Source organism: Alexandromys fortis, unplaced genomic scaffold, assembly GCF_014885135.2.
Source record: "Alexandromys fortis isolate MF-2015 unplaced genomic scaffold, M_Fortis_MF-2015_v1.1 scaffold_44, whole genome shotgun sequence".
In the NCBI taxonomy this organism is placed as follows: Eukaryota; Metazoa; Chordata; class Mammalia; order Rodentia; family Cricetidae; genus Alexandromys; species Alexandromys fortis.
The window spans coordinates 7,396,661-7,413,350 of record NW_026067921.1 but is presented as its reverse complement, the minus strand read 5'-3'; the positions used below and the strand labels follow the sequence as shown (position 1 = coordinate 7,413,350).

The window sequence follows — 16,690 nt, the reverse complement described above, 5'->3', positions numbered from 1 at the left end:
TATTTTGCACCCTAGAGTAGACAGTAAATATTCAGATATTAAACTTCTTCCAAGTTTTCAGATAAGTATAGAATATTAGAGTGACATTGTGACAAATGCACCTTCCCACCTAGCACCCTTTGGCTAGATGTGTGCTTAGTCAAAGAAAACGCCCCTACAGGTGCTGGAGAGATGGCACAGTTATTAAAGACACTTGCTGCTCTTTCAGAAGACCGGGACTTTGATTAGTTCCCTGCCCACACACTGTGTGGCCCACAACCGCCTGTGACTCCAGCTCCAGAAGCACTATTTGTTTGGAGAGAAAAACACCCTGGGTTACAGTGCATTTGTAATGTGGGTTCCAGCCACGTTATATGATACGTCCACTCTTTTGGCAAATAAAATTTAATATAATAATTTATATTAAGGAGCTGAAGACTCATGCTTTTAAAAAGCATGTATATAGCTGATTAAGACAGCATTTTCAAAATGTTTATTTATCTAGGACCTTTGCTTAGACCTTATTTCTAGGGAATGTCCTTTGATTTTCTGAATCTCAGATCCCACAGCAGGTTTGTGCCATGTGTATATGATTTACCTCAGGGCAGAGCAGCATTGCTGGTCTTCATGCTCAGACTTTGGGGATACTTTACTATTCCTCTCCTTGTCTAGCAAGAGGATCAGTATCATCTGTGGATCTGAGGGAGGCGGGGATGGAAAACACTGGGGTATTCTATACTCTAGAGTTAGCAATTATGAACTTTGACCTGGATCCGATAACAAATGCATGGCATTTGGATACGGGGATGATGTCACCAGTCCCCGGGGTGTACTCACATTCCTCTGTGTATCTATAAGGAAGCATATCTGACTTTGATATGGGAATCCAGTGAATTATTTAGACCTCCCTGCCAAGCTAAAGCATTCTCAAGCAGTCTGGTTAATGAGAACGTTTTATGTGATTCATAGCTAAGCTTGCACAAACGACTGGATTATTCAAAGCCCCATCTGTGTTTTGCCTCTGTAAAACTGAATCAATAAGTCTTCATTCCTTTGCTAACATTCAGTTGGGTTTAGAACATGGCAAAAAAGTGATGTGTGTATGGAGGGATTCACACTCAGATTCTCCTCAGAAGTCTGAGTTTGCAGACTGGCTCACTCATTTTATAGCAGGAAACGAGGAGCACTGGCTGCTCTTCCAGGGACTCAGAGTTGGTTCCCAGCACCCTCATGGGGCTCACAACGTCTATAATTCCACTTTCAGGTGATCTATTGACCTCTTCTGGCCTCTGTGGGTACTACACTCATGTGCACAAACGCACACATTCTCTCCTTTTTCTCTCTAATACACACACACACACACACACACACACACACACACCTTGCAATCAAATAACTTTTTTAAACCTTCAAAACATGATCACATGTCACCAACTTATTTTTTATGATTTTTTCATACATTTGTGTGTGTGTATGTTTGTGTATATGTGTGCATGTGTGTATACAGGTATATGTGCACGTATTTGCACAAGTGTAGATGTTAAAAGACAGCCTCCATTATCATTACTAAGAAACTATCCGCCATTTGGAGAGACAGTGTCTCTCACTGATCTAGAAATTGCCCAGCAGGGTAGGCTGACTGGCTCAGACATCCATTAGTCCCCACTATCCTCTGCTGGAATTAGAATGTATCACCACACCTGGCTTTGATTATGTGTGTTCTGGGATTTGACTCAGGTCCTTGTTCCTGCAACACAAGCCATTTCCAGCTGAGCCATCTCCCCAGCCTCTTTTGGGTGCCTTTCTATATTTGTAAGCACAACCTCTAATTTTCTTATAGGCTAGACTACCCTATCACACTGGGTAATGTAATGCCACGCCACTGTTCTAAACAGAGACAGTAAAGGTGTTTCTATCCCAGGCTCAGCTCTTTTCAGCACAGAGTATTCAGCAGGAGTGTCTTTCTGGCTACTTTTCTTTTGTCACAGAAAGTTTAACAGGCAGATCTTCTGAAAATTAAGGGCAGATTATGTTAAGCAAGCCAGTGCTGTGTGGATTTAAGATGCTTAAGACTATTATCTGTGGATAAACTTTGAAGGCAAGGCTCTCCTCTGACAGACTTTCTGGGGTGAAGCCTGAAGGAGCGACAGCCTTGCTGAGTTAGGAGAGAGCACTCAGGGGAAACGGCTATGGCACTGACCGCAAACTCAGCTCTCAATTTTTCTCTCGCAGCATCCAGCTGGAATTCTGTGCAACAAACTGCCTGCAGACCTGACAATCCAGTTTCGGTAAACAGTGTTCGGCTCTCCCATCATCACTCTCAACCTTACCCTTTGAGAAAGGGTCTCTCACTGAACCACAGCTCAGTGACCATCTAGACTGGCTGACCATCAGTCTCCAGGGCCTCTGTTTACTTTCATCCCTGCAAGGGCTGGGCTTATAGGTATGCAGAACTACCAGGGCTGGGCTTAGAGCTGTGCAAACCACACCTGGCTTATATTTGGATGTTGGGAATCAAGCTTAGGATTCTCATTCTTGTGGGAGGCACTTAAGGTACTTAAGCCACTGAGCCCAATTCTATCGTTTCTGATTTGGCCAATACCCTGGGTTACTTAATAAGACAACTTTACAGGAATAGGCATGCCTGCTCCAGGATATTAATTTTAGCTTTTATTATTAAATCACATTTTATTTGTTTTGTATGCACACAGGCACATGTGTGGTGCACGCAAACTACAGTGCATGAGAAGTTCAGAGTTCACTCTCTACTTTTATCATGTGGATCCCAGGGATTGAACTCAGATCATCAGGTTTAGCAGCAAGCACCCTTACACATGGAGACATCTTGCCAACCCTAGACTAATTATTTATTAATGGTTGTCTTCCAAAAGCTACAAAATATCTGCCATAAATTATTATAAATACAAATTATTTATTTGTTATATTATTGATTGAGCTGTGGAAAGGAATTATATTAAAATGAAAAGGCAGATAACATGGATGAATTTGTATAATCTTTTCCATATAGTAGCAGATTTAGGTTATATATTTATGGATGTCTTTCTCTTGCAACCACTTGAAAAATTCTCTCTGTCCTCCAGATCACGGGCTTTGCTGTAGAGGTGTGGTGAAGTGCTGAATGGCCACTTGCAAAGCCACAGAATGAATTCCAGACTCTTTCACTTGTTCCAAGTAGTCTAGACACTGCGTCATTATGAGAATTGTGGGCAAAGGATGGAGAAATGCAAGACTAGAAAGGTAGCTTGCTTTTTCCCATTTGAATTGGGACAACATGTTTCTACTTCTGAATGGTTGTTGATTGTTTCAAAGGAAACAGAAAAAACAAACCTGAAAACAATCACTTCTGGACTGGCTTACTTCCTCATCAAACTGAAACAAAACCAGGGACTTCATATTCTTGGGGGGCACCTTCTTTCAGTTATTTGGAAGGCATGAAGAAGGTCCACCCTTTCGGAATTTGCTAAATACTTGAAACAGCTAGCTCCTTTGGAGCTGCAAAATGATTAGACTTGGGTGCTGTCAGTGATGTCTATAAAGTCTTGAGGATGGAGCATGCTTCAGAAAATGGAGGCAGTCTAGCCCCAGGAAATACAAAAAGCCGATAAAGGGTATGCAGGGAAGCTATAGGGGTTTATGTCCCTGTGGCTGCTGACCTGACCTGGAGGGGAGATTGTGGAAGACTAAGGACAAGTGGTGTGGGTTACTTCCAAAACCACAGCCAAAGCCTTGAAGATGCAGGGTCCAGACCAAGCTGTGATTCATTGGGCAAGTGGCTGAGACACAGGTAAAGTGGTATCTCAAGGAGTCCTATTGTGGTTGTGGGTTTTTTTCTTTCCTAAGATTTATTTTTAATTTTGTGTAGGTGTACATGTGTAGTACCCACGGAGGACAGTAGAGGGCATTAGAGCCCCTAAAGCTGGAGTTACCTGGCCATGAGCCACCTTAAGTGGGCACTGGAAACTGAACTTGAGTCCTCTGGAAGAGCTGTAAGCTCTCTCAACTGCTGAGTCATCTCCGTAGTCCTATTCTGGAGCTTTGAGGACACTGCTTTGTTGTTTAATTATAAAATCATTTCAGAGTTGAGATACCATATGCGTGGCCCTGGGTAAGATGCCATTCATGTGCTTACTTTGATGAACAGAGTTAAAAGAGCTGCCACTGAAGAAGTCTAAGTAGCCTCTGTGGGTCTTCACGCCATTGAATAGATGATCCCATCAATACAGAAGACAGCTGGAGACTGTCCTTCCACGGAGAGCATGCCAAATGAGGTCAGGTTTAGGCCAACTGCTCAGCTCTTCCTCCCTGTGCTAACAAAGCGCTGGGTAACAAAGTGGATGTACACCATGATAAGAGCCCTCGTCAACCTGACAGGATCTAGAGACACACTAAGACAAGCCTCCAGGCGCAACCATGAGGGATTATCTCGACTGGGAACGTCTTCTTGGTTAGGTCAGTCGAGGTGGTAACTGTCTACCCTGTAAGTGGGCAGGACCATTCTTCTATCGTTGGGGGTCCAGCAGAACGTGAGTGCAGCCATCTCTCTGTTTCCTGATGGCAGAATCACAGGATGGGCTGCCTCGACCCCACGGCCAGGGCTTCCTTGTCATAATGGACTGTACTAGATCCCCCGGTGGTGAGCCAGAATAAGCCCCTCCTCCCTGAAGCTGCTCTAATTGGGGTATTCTATCAGCACAACAGGAAAGGAACGACATCACTCACAAAGGACAGTGACTTCTGTTTTATAATGCGTAAGTTACCCATGATATGTGAAACGCGGTATTTTATTTCTAAGGTGTTGGTATGGAGATCGTTGGGACTGGTCATTAGCCGTTCTTCAAAGGTAGGTGGTGAGTCACACACCAGGTTCTCTTGTCTACTGGGAAAGGAGACTTGTCCGTGGACTTGTTGGACAGAATTCATGAGCATGCACAGGCCATGATATAACTGAGCAACACTCAGCACAACTCCTGAGTCTAACACAGAAGCGCTAGGGTGGAAGCATGATTGCTGTCCCTGTCTACACCAAGGCCTGCTTGCTGTTGGAGTGTGGGCCAAGAAGAAGAACCTCGTTGCTTTTCTTCAGGACATTTAGGATCCCCCACCCGTGTGACTCACAGTGGAAAGTGGTGAATTGTGTGTGTTTCTCGCAGCCCGCAGAGGCCTTCACACTTAGGCAGCTTTAATGAATATGTTGCAAAAGCGAACGCCTATTAAGGTTTTGCATGTGTAGAGCTCACTGTGATTGCAACGAAATGAAATGCTATAGAAGTGAAGCTGATAATAACGGATGCCTTAAAGTTTTAATTTGAAATAGTTCTGTGTATCATATGTACGCAGGGGCCAGAAGAGGGCATCAAATACCCTGGAACTGGAGTTACAGGCGGTTGTGAGTTGCCACATGGATGCTGGGAATTGAACCCAGGACCTCTGAAGAACAGTAAGGTTTTTTTTTTTTAAACCACTTTACCATCTCTTTAGCTGCAGAAGCAACCCTTTAGAAACACTATGAATTCTCCTTCCTTCATTTTTTTTTTTGTGTGTGTGTGTGATAGGTATGTCCTGTCAGGAAATCAGAGAACCAACAGCCATAGTAGCGGCTCAGCTAGCACAGAGGTCCCTGAACAATTAGATAACAAATCAGATAAACTGAGAACTGACTGTCTGGGCTGAGATCATTTGTAAGTTATGAGCTTATCCATGGTAGGCAGTGAGAACAACCCATACAGCTCTGTAGAGCATGGGGTGGGAAAGAAGAAAACAGAAACGGACGTCATGAACAACATCAACAGACCTGACAGCTTACGTGAGATGGACAGATTGCCAAAGCAGGCTTGAGCAGAACAGACACAAAGTCAGAGAAATCCTGCTTAGTTTCATACCTTTGCCACAAATTGAATTAATTATCCCACACTATCTATAATAACCAATTTGACTTCAGCTGGCTCCTCTGGTGAGCTTGCCAAGTATTTAAGGAATGTATAATTGTAATCTTGGGTCAGTTCTTCCAGGAAATACCAAAGGCTACTTCCTAACTCGTTTTATAAATCCAGCAAGTTCTTTATGCCAAAATAGGACAGGGGCATTATAAGAAGGAAAATTTATAGCTAAGTATCCCTCATGAACACACATATAAGTTTCTTAAATTATATTTTAGTTCACTAAAAATATGCACCATGTCTAGGGTGAGTTTAATTCAGGGTTTCAAGGCATGCTTAATTTGAAATGAAATCAACAGACTATGCCACACTGGAAGGAAATAGAAGGCAATTATGATATTGTTTCAAAGGACGTAGAATCCATTTTTTTGATAAAATACGTCATCTGTTTCTAAAGAATAGCTTGGACATTGTTGAGACTAACATAGATAAATCTATGTACAAAAACCATGCAACTAACTTTGGAAATAGGCAACAATTTCCTTTGGGTTTTCGCATGAAATTTAACTTCTTCCCTCGCTCTTCTTCTAGTAATATCCTTAAGGTCTGGATTAAGTAATAAATAATGGCAAGAAATGGAATACATAGAGATGGAAAAAATAGAACCACCTTCAGTCATAGACAATATGATTATATTTAAAGATGTTAACAATTTTATAATTTAAGGTTCTAATTATGTGTATATGTGCATTTCCATAGATATGCACACACTTCTCCATATCATTTCTTTAAAGTTTTTACATTTATTAAAGTGTGTGTATTTGTGTCTGTGTATGTATGTGTGTATGCATGTACATATGTGTGTGTATATGTGTGTGTGTTCATATGGTGCTCATGTGTAGGTCAGAAGACAATTTGTAGGAGTGGATTCTTTCCTTCTACCGTGCGCATCCTGGGGTCTAGGCAAGGCCATCATTGGTGGCAAGGACCTTCACCAGATGAACTAGCTCAACTGCCTTGTTTATGGAACTTGTTACAATGGCATGGGGATCTACAACGAAGCCAATATGAAAGTCATTAAAGCAACAAGAAATTCAGAACAAATTTGTGTATGGAAATGGCCAGTGTGCATAAGAAAACATGATGCCCTGGCTCATCTATGCTCAGAAAAATGGAGTTAGCAGTTCCATAATGTAACAGGAGGAAGACAGAAAAGATGTGTGATCCTAAGAGTAAAGAATAATTTGCTTGCTAGCTGTCAGAAGAATGATTACCTTAGAATACCATATTATATAATTGCTTCTTGAGGTCAACTTTAACCCATTTCCATTATTTCTAACAACTCTAGATAAGCATCTGTAATGAGATTCTAGTCTTTAAAGGCGATTGCTGTGTTGACATGGCTTCAAGGCTGTCAGTGATGAGGAGGCTAAAGACACTGAATTGTGGTGTGAATGAGGTGGAAACTAGAAGCCATGCTGAGTCTTCAGGCTACCAGGGTAATGATGAGGGCGGTGGAGGGGAAGGAAAGAGCCTTTGGTGACAGAGCTACCAATGGGAAGGCTAAAACACAAGGGCCACAAGAGTGCATAAGAGGTCACTGTAGGCTGAGAGATATAAGGGCCAGGGCGAGGGTGGAGAGGGACAACCAAACAAACCATGCATTAAAGTGCATTAGTGAATTCCAGTACTTTGTAGGCTTTTAAAATCACGGCATTTACTCATCCATGTGTGTGCACATGTGTGTGGGGGTCAGAAGACAACCTGCAGGAAGTGGTTCTCTCCTCCTACCGTGTGGATCCCAGGGGCTGAACTTAGGTCACCTATCAAAGGTGGCTTTACCTGCTGAGCCATTTCATTGCGACCCAAATGGAATACTTTGCATATTAATTAAAAAATGAAATTGAAACTAGAAAGAAAGAAAAGAAAGAAGAGGTCATACCAGATCTAGATGAGACACTGCCTGTCCACATGTCCGTTGTCCACATGTCCTTCCAGCAACACCAACCCCAGGAGCATGGACATAGACAACAGGTGACTTTCCATATGAAAAAGCCATGTTATTAGAAAGTGCCAGGATTTAGGTAAGTCGTGAAACTGAGAAAACATTCTTTGCAGAGCACGAAGACAGGGGGATTTGCTTTAGGGCTTAAAAGGGGTCCTCAGGATGATGGAAAGGCAACAGTATATCACCTCGGGTCAGCAACAACAGCAAAAAATGTGGTCCTTTGGACAAACATGTTCAACTATAGTATGAACAAGGGTACATAGAACAAGAAGCTACTATGGGAGCACGTTCTGCTCCTTCAGCCAATAGCCTTTAAGATACTAGCCCACTTGGGGGTAGTCTCTTATACTGTAAATGAAGCTTTAACACATGAGCTTGCTTCCTCTTGCTTCCTGCTCTCGCTTCTGGCTGCTAGACTCTGTTCCTATTCCCCATTGGGGCAGAGGACTGTTATCTAGGACAGTGATCTGTAACTTTCCCCTAAATAAATAACCCTTTAACATTCATAATTCTGAACTAGTATGGGATTATCTTTTGACTTCCACCATCAGGAAGCCTCAGAATGGTTGAGTTAGAACGGTGAGTGGGCCAAGGGATTTAGAGCAGGGCTCCAGGCATCTGCTCATCTCCAAGTTCCAGTCTGGTCAGTTGAGACTTCAGAGAATTCTAACTTAATAAATAAGTAGGTATAAGTAGTTCTAAAATTAGCATTTATCCTTCCGCCATATACCCTCACTGCTAGAAGCTGTATACTTATGAGAACGGAAAGAAGGAATGTCTGAATGCCAGTTTAACCTAAAGTCAAATGGGAATTCTCTCTGATGAACTTTACAGTAGAGCACGTTTTGAGAAATTTGTTAGAAAACAATTTATGGGGCCAGTGAGACAGCTCTGGAGGTAGCGGTGATTGCCACCAAGACTGAAAATTCAATCTTTTGGCCCCATACAGTGGAAGAAAAGAACCAACTTTTGGAAGTTGTCTCTGTTAATATGACAAGAGTCGTATTAACATATTCACCAAGTGAGCAGTACTATTACATTTAACATATGGGGGAATGCTCTTTCTTAATGAATGCAGTTTGTTTACTTTTGATATCTAGATGATTGGCAATAGAGTGACTTGGGATTATTTCTAATCTACCCCATCAGGCTGAAGATCATTTAAGAACTAAATGATCTCAGGTGGGGCTTTAGATCAATGGTGGGCACATGTCTTATTGTGTGTGAGGTCTCAGCCCCACACAAGCAAAACCACAAAGAGAAGAAAGCACTCTAACATGATGCTTCAGATGAAGGCGAATAGATGATGAAGAAGACAGCTATTCTGGTTTATGTTCAAGTGTTCTAGCTCCGAAAAGAAGCTGACAGATGGAAATTTCAGGACTGGAGAGATAGCTCCATGATTAAGGGAGTTGGCTGCTTGAGTTTGTTTCCCAACATCCATTCATGTTGAACAGTTCACAACTGCCTGTAACTCCAGCTCTAGTGTGTCCAACACCATCTTCTGGCCTCCTTTAGGCACTATACATGACACACACACACACACACACACACACACACATCAAAGTCAAATTAATTTTAAAAAGCCTAGTAAATTCATCATGAAGTGATGGTTTTTGATACACACAGCAGACGAATTTCTCAGCTGAGAAATGATAGTATTGTAAAAGTATCAATAGCTTCTCTATCAAAATAATCATTACCTACATAAGAGGAGTCAGAAGCAATTCTCTAGTTAGTATTTCAGAACAATATGATACTAGCACTCCAGAGCAAGGTCATTCCTCAATGAAAGGTTTGAGGGAACACTGTGTACATTGGATTTCAACATGTCGGGTAAGAGGGATCTACATTTGTATGTCTAGATTTTTTTTTTGTATAAAAAGTCAAACATTAGGGGGCTAGAGAGATGGCTCAGTGGTTAAGTGCATTGCCTGCTCTTCCAAAGGTCCTGAGTTCAATTCCCGGCAACCACATGGTGGCTCACAACCATCTGTAAAGAGGTCTGGTGCCCTCTTCTGGCTGCAGACATGCACACAGACAGAATATTATATACATAATAAATAAATAAATAAATAAATAAATAAATAAATAAATAAATAAATATAAAAAAAGTCAAACATTCATAGTTTAAGGTATTAGTCACTGAGAACATAAATGATAAAGCACAGTGTTCTTAGCATAGGGATGGTTGTATATTGTTAATAGTTGGGTATCCATTTATTATTACAGGACAAGACTCATTTTCTTGACAATTGATATAATCAAAATTCAGTTTGGTCAGAAAACGCTCATTTATTTTCTCTTGAAAATGACATTGACAACACTTGGGGTATTCAGTAGGTCCCTACAGACATGGATAACAGATAGTCAACTAAATGAAAGAAACAGCTGTGAAGATGGCTCTCAAAAGCTTTTGTTTCTGAGAGAAGGAGAAGAGAGGGGACCTGGGAGAGACAGATGGAAGAGAAGAACAGAGAGGCCACAAGAATGAGCCCAGTATGAGGCCAGGGATATTGAGATACTACTGTGGGCAGTGGCCAACAGACAGAGGCAGAGATGCATCTTCATATGCATCTTCTAGTTGCCGGCATGATTGTTGTGTGTCTAGCCCGGAACACATTCATTAATGTGACCCCCAAATAGCATTTTTATGAGAAAGTCAGAGAGGAGATGAATTCCAGTCAAAATGAAAATAATGTGAAGTAAAGCAAGCAGATAAGAAGTGTCTACACTGTCCTCAAAGCCTTAAATTCATAGAAATTGTTTATCCTTCATACTATGCTTCAGAAACCGTAAGCTCCAGACTTAAACGTGTCTCAACCAATCATCTCACTTTTACATAATGAGGCTTCAGAGACAGGGTGACATCGTGTGTGTGTGTGTGTGTGTGTGTGTGTGTGTGTGTGTGTATTTGTGCGCCTGGGTGCACTTGTGTGTAGAGGTCAACCCCAGGTATCATTCCTCAGGACAGGTTCTGTTGCTGGCCTGGAACTTGCACATTCAGCTGGATGAGGCCCGTGGGTCCGGGGAATCCTCCCATCTCTTCCTTCCCTTCACTGGGTTGGCAACAGGACACCACCATTCCCAGCTTCTGTATTACTGTTCTGGGCATTGAACTCAGGTCTTTATTCTTGCACAGTAAACATTTGACCTGCTGGGCTCTCTCTTCGAGTTTAGGATGTCATTCTTAAACCAATAAAATAAACAAAACCAAAACTCAATTAAAAGGCTTCAGTTTCAACACAAATCTCAATACTCTCGTTCATGGGGAAAATAAGAAAAGGTGCACTGACTTGGAGACCCCAAATTAAAGAAACTTCAGTACAAAATAAATGAATGGAATAATGAACAAACACCAGGCAAGTCTTTTCTTGGTTGGCGCCATAACAGCCGCTGATACCTCAAACAAATTCCTGCTCACCTTCATCCTGCGGTTTGCCTCTTTGGCCCCTACTAAGGTCCTCCATCCCTCACTGCTTTGTCCTAGAAGACTTTAATTTCTATTTAGGGCATGATGAGGTGGATGCCATTCGGTTGATTACAGACTCTCCTAGAATTTTGGCCCTGCTTTTCTATGTCTCTTGCCCAATGGATTTGTGTTTTCCAGACATTATGCAAAGTGTTTGCTAAATCCAGCTGTGCTCACAATGTTGAGTCTTCTAGTGCTAACTCCATGACAACCTGCTCCTTAACAAATTTCAAACACACATTCTTCTCATGGAGACTTCTGGAAACAGCCACTTCATATGCATGGAGTAGTAGGGACTGGGGTTATCAGATGTGAAACTAGGGGACACATAGAGGGGATACAGACAAGGATAAAGAAAATGAGTTTCATGTCGTCATTTGACTTAATTCAGATACTAGAATAAATCAATTTCAGTTTGAAATTAAACCTCATTGATCTTAGTGTTTGACTCTTCAATGTGACTGGGACCATATAAACTTGGAAAGGAAAAATTAGAGAAGCGATAATGAGTTAGAGAGAAATGCACAAGTGAACAGCTCTGTTGAACTGGCAAGAAATCTAGCAGGTCAGAGATAACACAAGCTTCTCAGTCTTATCCAGGATCCATTTAATCTTCCCTTAGCCTGTCAAGAATCTTTAATTCCTGATGGAAGCTCTCGAACACTGACCATTGGGTACCTATTTTCAACATTCATCTCAATCCAGTTTGCCTAATGACTTAAGATCCTTCCATTCTATTTATAGGAACTCCAGAGCTTTCCATAATGAAAGCATTCCAGGAAACAGTCTTGTGAGACCTCCTCGGAACCCACGTGGAGAAGGTCACCCACACTCTGGGTTTATTCTCTTCCTTCAACAACGAAGGTCCCATCATGGGGCCTGAATTTATATCACTTCAACCGGAGGGTCAACATCAGCAACCTAGTATTTCCCCTCAAAACCTGGCCCCTGAGAAATTGTTAGGTTAGGGTTTAGAGAGGGAGGATGGGACTCACTGAAAAACCTGAACTGTCTAGAGAGACGCTGGAGATGTCAAGTTCTGAGATGACATTTATAGAAGAGCACCTAGAGAATGAAAGCAGAGAGTGACGGCAGCAAGAAAAGAACATCGGGTGCAAACTCCCATATTCCTTTGCGCGGACTCTGCACCTGTCACTGGATCCACTGTTTGCTCTCACCCCATCTATGCTCCTGAACATTTGCCCTACTGCATCCTGGCATTAACTTTCTGTCATCATTCCATTTGTTTACCTGGTTGGGTTCCCAGTATCTTTCCATTGCTGATAAAAGTTGAATTTCCCTATATTCTGTTCATAAAACTCTTCTGTTCTGTAATTGTTTGGAGACAGATTTCCCTAAGGTATGAAATAGTGCTTATGAACTCGTACACATGTGTATGATACATTGCACACTCTCTGGCCCTTAGGGCTTAGTTCTATAACTTATCTTGACTATCAAACGTTATATGAGATCTTGGTACACTCTGGGGAAAACCAGGTTTTCAAAAACCATGTCAAATCAAGACTAGAGTGGGAACCTTTTCTGCCCTGGCCCTTTGATATTTTGAGAGTCTTACTAGGTGATCCAAGCTCAACTTGAACTTAGGATACCCCTGCCTCAGCCTTCCAAGAGCTGGGATGGCAAGCCTGCATCACCCACGCTCAGCTCTGGAGATTCTTTGTAAGGGTTGTTCTATGCCTTTTAGCTTAGGCATTCCCCACAGAAGACCCCTATTTGTCTCTGGGAAAGCCTGCTAAAAGCCAAATGGGGTGTTCAACCGCATTACCATTGTCTGATCTTTCTTCTTTATCCCTTTCATTTGTGGCTGCCACTGCTCTCCTCCCTTGAGGACTGAGAGTGTCTACTCTGCAGATGTTAGCTGTGATTCTCTTAATGTCTCCAAGACAAATTTCTTTACTGAGCTAAAACCCAAGTGTAGTGATCCTTCTCAATTACATTTTCAAAGCACTAATAGGTGAAGCCAAGGCACGTTCTTCAGCATTCTGGGCTTTGAAGTTTGGATTTAATGCTGGAGCAAACTGGAAAGACTTGACAAGGTATCATGAGGTACCATTTACAGGTCTCTTGATTCAATCGGCCTGGAAAATGGCTTGGACACTGGGACATTTAGTGCTCTCCTGGACTGTAATATGCCTCAGAGTTTCAGATCTGCTGTTCTATGGGATGCTTAGGAAATGTCCCCCAGTTGGTGGCACGGTTTGGGAGAGATTATGGAACCTTTAGAATGTGAGCCTTGCTGGAGGAAGCATCAGTTGGGGTGGACTTTGAGGCCATAAAGCCCTACCCACTTCCTATTGCTCCTCTCTAGGTGTTCTCCATGTGGCTAGACTATAAGGCTTGCTGCCTCTGTGGCCCTGCTTTTGCTGGCTGTGCCATACCTTCCCACCCACAGTAGACTCTCTGGTACCATAAGACAAGATAAAGCCTTCTTCCCTATGCTGCCTTTGGCCATGGTGTTTGTAACCACAGCAACAGTGAAGTAATGCAGGTAGGCTCGCCCTCATTAAACCATTACAATCAACTGTCAATCAAGCTGAGTGACACAATTGTGTTAAATATGCCGAATCTCAGGCATCTTAACAGAGGATTCTATCACTTATTAAGATCAGACAGTAATAAAAAAATATCTTAGAAAAAAGCTGAAGTATTTTGGAATGGAACAAGAAATAGGAAAATAAGAACATGATGAAATTTCTTCCCAACTCCACCCAAGATTCAGTCTGCAGGCAAATAGAGAACACATTAGAAGCATGTCAAAGAAAGTCAACTCGGGTGTGAAATTGGGCACTCAGTCGAGAGCTTTGTTTCCCATTTTGTATGTTTTATAAATACAAAAGGGACTAATCAGGATTAGATTCCACCAGTTATAAAAAAAAAATTAAAAAACCCTTTCATATCCAAATACAGGGTAATCCTCTTAGCTGTTACTGACACGGAGGGAGAAACCAAAGGGCCAATTTAGTCATCCCAATTACTGCTGGCTTAAAGGAGCATGCCAGGGGCAGCAGAGGACTGCGACAAAGAATAGTTTTTATTTACATGGAAGTCGTGGTCCGTTTTAAAGGTTTATTTAATTATTTATTTATGGGTATGTGTGCTTGTGTGAGCTTCAGTGTACCAGGTGCACACAGCTGTCTACAAAGGTCAGAAGATGGTGGACACCCTGGTACTGAGGTCCCAAGCAGTTCTGTATTGTCGTGAGCACGCTGGAAACGGAACCCAGTCTTCTGCAAGAACAGCCATTGCTCTCAAGCACTGAGCTCTCGCTCCAGCCTGTTGGAGAGCTGAACTCACCATCTGAGCCAAATCTCCAACGTGAGCGTGCTAAAATACTAGGGGGGCTTTCCCATCCACATGCCTACAGTTGAGCTTGTAAACCGCCATGGTCTTCTCTCTACGCGAAGAATGAGCACGGAGATTTCCTTCTGGCTTTAGGCCTCCGTGTCTGAAAGGGCACCGCTTCGTAACTCACCATCCTGAGATGGATATATGTGCTCTGCCCAGGCTCTGGCAGGTTTGATTTAATTTTTTTCTAGGAGTCATGAAATAGATCATTTGGGGCTGACAGTTTTGAGTAAGGGCTTCCATTCAAATCCACATATTGATTTCCCCCCTCCAAGGTACCCAATTCTGTATTTATTTCCAATCTTAGTCCAATTCTGCTCAACTTCAAAACGCATCACAGAAAAAGAGAACCACGGAATCAAGGAGCAAATGTAATGGAACTCTAGAAAGGAGGGGCAGTTTGAATGATGGAGGATCAGAAGCATTTTAGTGCCATTTTTCCACCATCGGTTTCATTGTCTTCTATTAACCTTTTTTAAAAGAAAAAAATTCTAGTCCCCTCTGCACACAGACCTGTCTGTCCATCTGTGTAACAGGATTACCTGGAAGGGTTTTTGAAAGGAAGATGGCTGGACTCACGCCGGTTTAGTATGCTTTTGGTCTACAGTGGGCCCTAAAGTCAGTTCCAGGGCAGTGATGATGCTGCCACACCAAAGACTACAAATGGATCACCAATGCTTAGAGAACTGAAAATGTTAAATCATTTTTGTCAATGTGACACAAGATAAAGTTATCTGGGAAGAGGGAACCTCAGCCGAGAAAATGCCTCTATCAGACTGGCTCGTGGGCAAACCTGTGTAGGTATTTTCTCTATTAACGAATGATATGGGCAGGCCAACCACACTGTGGGCAGTGCTACCTCTAAGCAGGTGAACGGGGGCTGTATGAGAGAGCAGGCTGAGCCAGCCAAGGGGAGCTGGTCACCCCTCTGTAGCTTTCTTCAGTTCCTGCCTCCAGGTTCACCGCCTGGCTCCCTCAGATACACTCACAATCAGGATGTATAATCCAAATGAATCCGTTCCTCCCCAAGTTGTTTTTGGATATCTGTTTATCGCGGCAGTAGAGGGGCAATGTGGGACAGACGAAAATGTAGACTTCTGGGACAAAAGGGAGGATTAAATTTTGATAAGACTACCTATTCATGGGGGAGTCGAGAAGAGAAAAATTTAGTGCTCATCTTTGAAGTTCTCTTCATTCTCTGACCACCTGTTCACCACCACAATTTGGGTGCAGTAAGTGCCCTCTCTTGACCAGTCAAACTTGCCATCTTCTCATTCGGTGAGGTGACTAGAGGGGCTTACAGAGAAGAGGTGATGAATGGAACCCACTGCCAAAGTGAATAGAAACTGTTTGCTCACACATTAATCAACTCTTTGGTACAGGTCAAAGCCTGGAAGCTTATGTGATATCATTTCGTCAAGCGAGGCAACAAGTGGATCCCACACTTGGTGCAAGTCTGAGATAAAGGGGTTTTAGGGCCCAGGCACTAAAAAGCACATGTATTCTGGCATCGCAAGGGACTAGCTCTTTAGCTGGACTAGAAATCTAAGTGGCTCAGGTGATAAACTCCAATGCCTGCCATGTGGATTTTAAAGTCCACAGACACCTTATAGACACCAGCCGAGGGGAAGTAATCCAGTTGACTTTAAGAGATTCTGCAGGAAGCACTCGAGTCTGGCCTGAACCAGCAGAGTTCAAGAGCTACAATCAAACTCACCTTCCTAAAGAAGAAAACAACAGCAGTTCTGTATCTGCAAGGATATTGGAAGAATCTTAAGAAATCAACAGAAGGGCTGCTTATGTTATATTTTTATTCCCGATCTTATATTGATAAGGAAGACAAAAGCATCTTGGGGTAAAAGAATTCAAAAAACTAAACTATGGACAGAAGCAATAAAAAAGATTTTCAAAAGATACTTGTTCCCACAAATACTGTTAATCTGTAAGGATTTCCAATGTCATTCAGAA

General features: G+C 42.4%; 1 protein-coding gene across 17 annotated transcripts in view; it reads right to left on the bottom strand.

The window, feature by feature from the left end:
• Positions 1–16,690, bottom strand: part of Rbms3 (RNA binding motif single stranded interacting protein 3) — a 1,002,574-nt gene that overhangs the window by 16,002 nt on the left and 969,882 nt on the right. The window lies entirely within an intron of this gene.